Source organism: Rhodnius prolixus, unplaced genomic scaffold (assembly GCF_049639745.1).
Source record: "Rhodnius prolixus isolate KJV_2025 unplaced genomic scaffold, Rpr scaffold_21, whole genome shotgun sequence".
Classification (NCBI taxonomy): Eukaryota; Metazoa; Arthropoda; class Insecta; order Hemiptera; family Reduviidae; genus Rhodnius; species Rhodnius prolixus.
Genome location: NW_027411606.1, coordinates 1474356 through 1483486, shown reverse-complemented (window position 1 = coordinate 1483486; position 9131 = coordinate 1474356). Strand labels below are relative to the sequence as shown.

The 9131-nt window shown below is 30.8% G+C and overlaps 1 protein-coding gene across 1 annotated transcript in view; it reads right to left on the bottom strand.

The window, feature by feature from the left end:
• Window positions 1-2202: 2202 nt before the first annotated feature.
• Window positions 2203-9131, bottom strand: part of LOC141455096 (uncharacterized) — a 29454-nt gene continuing 22525 nt past the window's right edge. Inside the window, exons 6-7 of the mRNA XM_074129957.1 lie at window positions 5333-5436; window positions 2203-2432 (exon numbers count right to left, since the gene is read on the bottom strand). The gene's annotated coding sequence lies outside the window, so the exon portion shown is untranslated. The remainder of the gene's footprint in view (window positions 2433-5332; window positions 5437-9131) is intronic.

Here is a 9131-nt window from a genome sequence, read left to right as displayed (position 1 = left end):
TCTGACGAGATGCATTCTGTTAATCTGTATTTCTTCCATTACCTAGGTATTTCTTTTCTTACCACTATCTCGATAAACAGCTATGTTAATAAACAACTAGTGATAACGAGGAAAAATTTATTAATTCATTGAGATTTTATCTTGATTAAGAGCTTTTCTCAATGTTAATTCTTTTATAAAAGAACTAATTTCATTAACCAAAAAAAGAGGAAAGTTAAACGTGGCATGCTCATTATCTGTACTCAGACTAAATCCTGAACTAGTGTTAAATGTTTTTTCTCTTTTTACCATTTCGCTGCGGGTTGGTCCTTTAATAAATAAATGAAAATCTCCTAGTGTTTTGAACTGATTAATTTGATAATTTCAATCACCAATTCAAAGCCAATCAATTTATACCATTTCAATGATTCCAACTAATCAGTGCACAATATCCCGTTGTCATAGTAACTTCGTTCATCAGCTGATACTAATGTCAGGTTATCCCTTCCAATATGGTAGGGCTATTATCAGCTGATGTACAAGTTACTTGGGGGTGTTCAGTTCAGAGGAACTCTACGGTCTTTATTACAACTCAATAGTGGATTAACAAGTGCAGGCAGGACAAGAAGTAAATGGATTTCAATGAAAAAGTAAGTCATCTAAAATATTTCTTATAAATATGTTTTATTTTTATATTTTATTAGTTTTAGAATTATTGAATTCAGGCATTCATTCTGCATGATTGTAGTAACATCTAATTTTTCAAATATCTTTTTCTTTTTTTTATTGCAGGAAATCACAAATCTTGGATTTCTCAATTTATTGAAATTAATGTTACTTCACTGGCTGTACTACCATGCTTAGACATTGGCTGCCTGCATTCAACTCATTGCTGATGCGTTCATGTAAGTAAGTTTATTTGTTTTATTACTTATATTTATTGTTACGAAGTGAAATTTTTACATTATTTATTTTTATTTTAAAACATATACACTGACTGTGAAAAATTTAAACAACCTGTTACATATTGGACAGGAATCTACGCGTGATTTGCAATTATTACAGAATTAAGTAATTATCTTCTTGCATGTAGTTTTCGTTCGCCTTTTTAGTCTCAAAATAGAAGTTTAAAAGGGATAAAACAATCTTAATAACTAATATCTCTTATTTTAATAATTATATCATCCAATCTTCTCATAGAAAAATTTATCAGCACACCACTAAAATTGATGGCTATTAAAAGTTGAAAGTATATAATTTAAGCTCTGCACTGGTTTGACAGTGCTAACCTTGTACAACCTTATTGTTTGGTCAGAGATCGGCCAGCTGCATTAAAAGTATATTTTAATCTAACATACATTTTCTTAAAAAAGATACATGGTTATAATTGAAACAATCTTTGTGAAAAACGGAATAGATCTTTTAGAATACGGAATTAGTATACTTTAGAAATAATGTAGGGTTTATCAATCTTGAAATGATTTATTTCTTTCTTGATGTATATAATGTAAATTGGGCACCAAAATTAGATCCAGCTCTAATTTATTTAAAACTTCAGTGTGTTCTAAGCAGTGTGGTTCCTTTGCGGGTCGATCAACTATTATTATCGTGTTGTTTGAATATTGCTTGATTAGGATTAAGTACTGTCGTATTGATGTCGTTTATCTTATCGACAACATCTCTAATGCATTTCATTAAGTCAGCTTACCTGTTCATGAGCTAAGACATTTTAGGTGTAATAGAAACCTTCTAAACTGGATTTTAGATTTCCTAATGAATAGAACGGTTCCAAAATAAACAGCTATTGCTGTAATGAAGCAGCTTTACGCGTTCCTCTGGTTCATTGGACCATTTCTTACTTTTTGTTCATTAACGGTGTTGTTTATAGAAAATATAGATTTTCTGAACTTCTTTTCTTACCTACGCTAGCGACTAACTATTTTTAATAGTTTCTATTTTATGTAAATGTATGTCTCATCAGGATAAATCCTGTTAATTGTAAACGTAACTTTATCTATATCCAATATGCTTGAATGTTTTTAATTTAGATGATTCAATTATTCAATTATAAAGATTGAATTATTGTAGATTTAATGTGGTAAATGCATTTATTTATTCACCATCGATAACTGAGAATCAGCTGATATAAAAACATTCACAGTGTTGGGGTTCCAAAGGTTAGGTTACTGTAAATTAAGGGAAAGGAGAAGTAAACAGACTTAATTAAGTTCTTTGGAAATAAATATTTTTATTTAAGATTAAATAATTATAATACGTTCTACAGTTTAAGAAATTAACAAAATTTAAGTATAATCATTAGCTATTTGAATTACATAAGTAAATATGACATTACTTCAGGCTGCCGATGCTCGTGTTGATCTCTTTCATTGCAACACTTTGCACAGCATTGATTTCTGGATAGGAATTGACACTACTTCTATTGCTGGCAATACCTGTAAAGATAATTGTACAAAGGTTAGTGAAATTTTATTTTTAAAATCAGTTTTTAAAAATAATTCTCTTAAACGTTTGTAATCTTTTTTAAATCTACGAAATGAGATAAAAATCATGCATGATCAGTCTCTTTACATTTGTTTTCTTTATTTTTCCATTTTATTTCAATTTTCCATTTATCTTAGTAAGAATAGATCAATTGAAAATGCAACACTTATTAGGAAATGTTTCGTTCATAAATAAATAATAATAAGAAGAAGAAAAATAAATAGATATTATTACAAATATAAAAAAAAACTAAAAAGCAGTACATCTTATTATACATATTATTCAATTTATCAAAATACTTTATATAACAATACAAAACTTTTTTTTGTTTAGATGCCAAGGGAAAGTCTATTAAATAGGAAATTTGTGCAGTGAACAAGAAAGGATCCTTTTCAGGACGTTGCACTAAATATTTACTTCCACCATTCACGTAAGTCCTTTAAAATTATTTTGCATGTTGCATGTGATCAGCTAAACTGGCTACGTGGCTAACTGGTTAAACGAGCTACCTGGTTTCCTAGTTCATCGGATAAACTGCATAACCAGTTAATCGGTTAAATTTGTTTTACTGGTGTATCTGTAGAACAGGTTTACTGGTAATCCAAACAGCCAACTGGTTTATTGAGTTAAACTGGCTAACTGGTTTAACTAGTAAAATAGTTTATCCGTAACTAGCTAATCGGTTAAATGGTTTATCTGGTTGACAGGTTTAACTGGTTAACTAGCTTACCGGTTAAACAGGCTAACTGGATAAATGAGTAATAAGTAACCTTGGCTTAGACAGCCAATAAAACCGATTAACTAGTTAACCGGGTTGAATAAACCTTTTAGCCTGTAAACCAGATAAACTGATTAACTAGGTAATCGGTTATACTGGCTGACTGGTTTAACTGGTTAACTAGTTAATCGTTTGAAATGCGTAGCCGGTTTGGCTGATTAATAGTTAACTGGTTAAACTGGAACCTGGTTTAACTGGTTAACTAGTAAATCAGTGTGGTTAGGTTAGGTTAGGTTAACCTAGCCTAACTTAACCTAAGTAAAAGGGGGGGTAGGTTAGGTTACCTCAGATTAACTTAACATAACCTAACCTACCCTAGCCTTATTAATCTAGACTCAACTTAACCTAACCTACCCTAGCCTTATTAATCTACACTTAACCTAACCTAACCTACCCTAACTTAACCTAGCCTAATATAATCTAGCTTAGCCTTAACCTATCCAGTTAAACTGGTTAACAAAGCAGCCAGCCAGTTTTGCCGATTAACTAATTAAGCAGTTAAACTAGCCATCCAGTAAAACAAATTACCTAGTTAACCAATTTAACTAATGGAACTTGGTTAACCGATAAAGTAGTTAACCAGTTTAACCAATTAACTAGTTAACCAATACAATCTATCAACTGGTTAACTGGTTTCATCTGCTGATGGGTTTAACTAGTCGACCTGATTTACTAGTTAATTGATTAAACTAGTTTCATTAGCTTACTGCTTTTAACTAGTTGATCGGTTAATCTGGCTAACTGGTTAAGGGTATAACTGGGTAGGAAGTTAATCGGTTAAACTTGTTAACTGTTCATCGGTCAAACTAGCCAACTGGTTAAGTGGCGAAACTTGTTAAACTAGTTCAACTGGTTACCTTTGTCATTTCGTTTCACCTTACAACTTATTCTCTTCATTTGTCCACTTATTCTTTTACTAATCCACTTAACTCTCCAACATAGAAGGATAAGCGTAGGATCAAGAAGTGGACAGTTAAAAGAATCAATTGATAGGTGAAAAAAATATAATTTAATAAATGACAAAGGTAACCAATTGAACTAGTTTAACCAGTTAAGCCAGTTAAACAGTTGCTAGTTTGACCGATAAACAGTTAACACGTTTAACCGATTAACTAGTTACCCAGGTATATCCTTGACCAGTTAGCCAGTTTAACTGATCAACTAGTAAAACCAATAAGCTAGTTAAACTAGTTTGGTCAATTAACTAGTGAACCAGGTCGACTAGTTAACCCATTAGCCGATTAAACCAGATAACTGCGTTAAATAGGTTGTACTGTTTAAATAATAAATCGTGTAAACTGGTTAAAATAGTTAAGGTTTAACTTAACTCAAATCAGTTAACCTTTCTAACAGTTCAGATAATTAAATTGGTTAGCTAGGTAATCGTTTTTACTAGAAATAGACTAGTTTATCTAGTCAACCAGTTAATCGGCTGAACTAGCTACTTTGTTAACCAGTTTATCTGGTTAAGTACTTAATCGGTTAAACGGTTTAACTGGCTAACTAGTTTAACTAGTTATTCCTTTAAACTAGTTCTACTAGTTAATCTAGTTCAACTGGTTACCTTTGCCATTTATCCAATTATTTCTCTTCACCCATCATTTATTTTCTTCACCTATCAACTTATTGTATTCATCTAGCCACTTATTGATCTACCTACCAGCCTATATAAGAGATATAAGTGGATAGGTAAAAGAGTAAGTGGATAATTGAAGAAAATAAGTTAGTAGGAGAAGAAAATAAGTTGCTAGGCAAAGCGAAGTGACAATGGTAACCAATTAAACTAGTTTAACCGATTAACTAGTAACAAGTTTCAGTGATTAACCAGTCAACCAGTAAAACCAGTTTAACCGATTAATCAGTGCCAACCGATAAAACCGATTAAGTAGTTAGTTTAACCAGTTAACCGAGCATAACTGTTTTAACTGGTTACACTGGTGTAATTGCTTTAACTAGTAAAAGCAGTTAGCCAGTGTAACCGATTAAATTCTTATTTATAACCTGCGTAACAGTTAGCTAGCTTAACTGGTTAAAAAATTAATCAATCATATTACTTTAGATACTTTATCATACCTGTAACTGTGCATTATAGGCCAATTGTGCTCTTCTGCTTCAAGGCATTAGTTGGATCCAGTTCTACATCAGTTTCGGACCCTGATCCATGTTCGGAGTCCTGTCTTCAGGAACATTATGAATAATCAAACAACATTAAATTAGTTTGAATTGTTTTAACTATAAGAAAAATGATAATTTAAAACAAATTGTAATTTATTGTAGTTAAAAAAGTTATAATAAAAATTATAATGAACTAATATTTTGTTCTTACTGTTTGTTTCCCTATTCACATACTGATTAAGTTACTTCATTAAAAAAAAGAAAAGAAAAATGATAACTAATAAATTTTTTCCTAATATACAGACTGCAATTTCAATTTTTTAAAAAAAATACTCCATTAGCTAGCCAAAAAAATAAAATATTAAGTAAACTGAAATCTTGAGCATTTCTATAAATTGCTCCCATTCTTTCACTAATAAATTTGATGTTTTAAGCGTGAGCTGGCATTTTTTCTTTAAATGAAGTAATATTTGCACGTTATGTATGTTATTATTTCAGATACTCATTACATACAAATTATTTTTTCCGCGTCAACTCTAATTTATTTGCTTTTCAAGTTAGTTATCTTATATAATGAAATAGATTGCCAATAAAACATTTAAAACATTTTTTTTTTTTAGCATTGGGAGTAGAAAAATTTCATAAACGAATTCATTTTCTTAAAGCAATTGAATTTTCTTATCAAACAGAAAAACCGTCTGAAAATTCACCGAAAGGGGAGGAAGACCTTCGCTTTTCTTCTTAACGAAAGTTGAAGTAGGTATCAACTCCTTAACAAAAACTTACAGTTTAAAATGTTAAGTATAAGGGTTGATTAAACGCCAAAAGGTACACAAATCAGCGAGTACCCAACATTTCATTAATACTTCATTAATAGTTAAGTAATTCTACTGCATTAATTTTCATTAATAAGTTATTTTTTAGAATTTATTAGATGTCACAGACCCTTATGCTGGCCACTTCATTTATAATATTTTTTTGTTATAATATATATGTACATGCATGTTAAAGTAGAAAAAGACAAAGTTAGAGTAGGCTACTGTCTTGAATTCGTCTTACCGAAATATTCGTGAGCACAAATAACACACAGTTAATAACAAGTAGATTATTCAACAAAAATTATTCATTTCTCAATTGTAATTTAATTTAGTTCCCCTAATTTTACTTATACTCAAATACTGGAATAATTAGCTGCCCTAAAAATATGCATATCTTATTTACTTTATATTACATATATACAACATTGTGGGATGAATACCTAGATTGAGAATGTAATTGAAGAAAACTATATTATTTGCGATAAAGCCAGATAATTATTATCTATTATTATAAACGTTTGACTACTTCATACAATAACAATTACTTTAATCGAAGAATGAACTTAAACCGACGATTTTTATTTAAAAATAAAAATAAATAAATAAAATAAACAAAGTCATTGATGTAAGTTTTTTATAAAAAGAAGTTTTGAATTTTTTAGCCTCATAAATTTTTTATATTTTTTATAACGTTTTTCTTTTTAACCTGTAATTAATAGTTTGATTATTATAAATAACTAGATATTACAGTCAATCTACAGTGCTACTTGAACATATATTTTGTAGACGAAAATGGCCAGCATAAGGGTCTGTGACATCTAATAAATTCTAAAAAATAACTTATTAATGAAAATTAATGCAGTAGAATTACTTAAATATTAATGAAATGTTGGGTACTCGCTGATTTGTGTACCTTTTGGCGTTTAATCAACCCTTATACTTAACATTTTAAACTGTAAGTTTTTGTTAAGGAGATTTTTGTACCTTTTGGATAGATTTCCCTTTTTGTCTATTTCGCAATCTTTACAGACTTTTTTAAAATTTGGAATAAGCAATTCTATCATTATAATCTGATAAGGTGTTAAGTCGGAACCGTAACCTCCACTGGAGGGATCTTTTTAAAGAATGATTATAGTTGCGTTCCCATCCATCCTCAATAACAATCTTTTTGAAAAAGCGTTTTGAATAACATAGGAAGGTATTTGTACGTAAATAGCAAAATTAAACTGCGATTTCAGTACTTCCTTTTAAGAGGAGTAAGAAAAATAAACTACGATTGCAGTACTTCTCCCTAAAAGGCAAAGAGGCAAAGATTTTTTAATCGAACGTCAATTCATTGATTTAAATCGGTTCACTCATTGATAATTTAAACGATTGCAGTACTTCATCTTAGTAGGTGCAAGAGCATCAGCAACGTAGAGGAGCCTTAACCACTTATTCGAGCTGAATTTTATCAAAATCGGACTAAGCGTTATAGAAATATTGGTAATAATAGTTTTAGAAAGGGCCTTATTTGGGTGGGGCAAACTCCCCTCCTTATGAGGCACGGCATCGAGACTTTTAAAGTGCAAATCTGTACAAAATTTCGATTCGAATGACACTTCATTCATGAAAATCGGTTCACGTGTCGATAATTTGCAACGATCGCTATACTTCCCCTTAACAAGTGTAAGAGCTGATCGCCGCTTTAATGTTACGTAGGGGAGCTCTAACCCTATCATCGTACCAAATTTTATCAAAATCGGGCCAAGATTTACAGAGTAATTAGTAATAATAATTTTGGAGGAGGCCTTACATAAAGGGGGCTATCTCCTCTCCCATTCGATGTACAGGGTCGAGACCCCCAAAAGGCACATCTACATAAAATTCCGAATCGGACGATACCTCATTCATGAAAATCGGTTCGCGCGTTTAGGCGCTACGTTGTTTTACAAAAATGGTAACAAGAACAAGAAGAACAAGAACAAGAACATTTTTTGAAAAAGTCGTTTTTGCTCATTTTTAGCAACTTTTTTCTCGAAACCTATTAGATCTGGGTTGTTGCAAAAAAATTACAGTTATAAAGGAGGGTTTGCCCTTTATTTTAAAGAAAATTTGGGAATTTTATCTTTTATAGAAAAAGAGAAAAAAATTGTCAAAGTTGGGTGTTTTTCAACGTTACGCTTTTTCGTGCAGTTTTTGACGATCAACCCTTATACAACTGTCCTACCGGACAGTTTTAATATACAACTGTCCTACCGGACAGTTTTAATTATTTGTTTCTGAATCTACCCAAGGATCTAATTAATGAGGGGCGAATTATGATGTGGAGTTTCTGATTTTGGATTTAAATGTTCTACATAGAGTTCTATAAAAGGAACTAATTAAAATCAAGCACACTTGAGAAAAGGAATCTTTAGAAATCAATTCCGCAAAACAACATAGGTACACTGGGCCAAAAAAGTCTGTGAACACTTAACTAAATTTTATTACTTTAATCTTAGTAGAAACTTCTTTTTCTCAAATGAAATTATACTATTCGGTAGAGCGAAACCAGGGTTGTTTATTTTATATAAAATCTTTTATTTTTTCAACAGGAATATCATCATGAAACGTTAAACAAAACATCATCACAAACGAATGCAAAAAGAGTCTGTGAACAACCGTACAAATGTGCACAAATCGAAATTTTTACATAGATAACAAACAGAAAAACAGTTGAACATAGTTCCAAAGAACCCTATTGAATTGTAGAAATCATATCAGTCAGTTTAGTGAATAAATAATCTAATTAGTATTATTTAACCACTAATATGGAAGTTCCTAGTCCGATACTTGAACTTATAGTTTAGTTGCGAAATGAAAGAAAAAGTATTCGTGAAATAGGGAAGATAGTTAAAAAAACCCTTAACGGAGCATAATATAATTAATAAGTACGAAAAATACGGAAGTGTGAATAG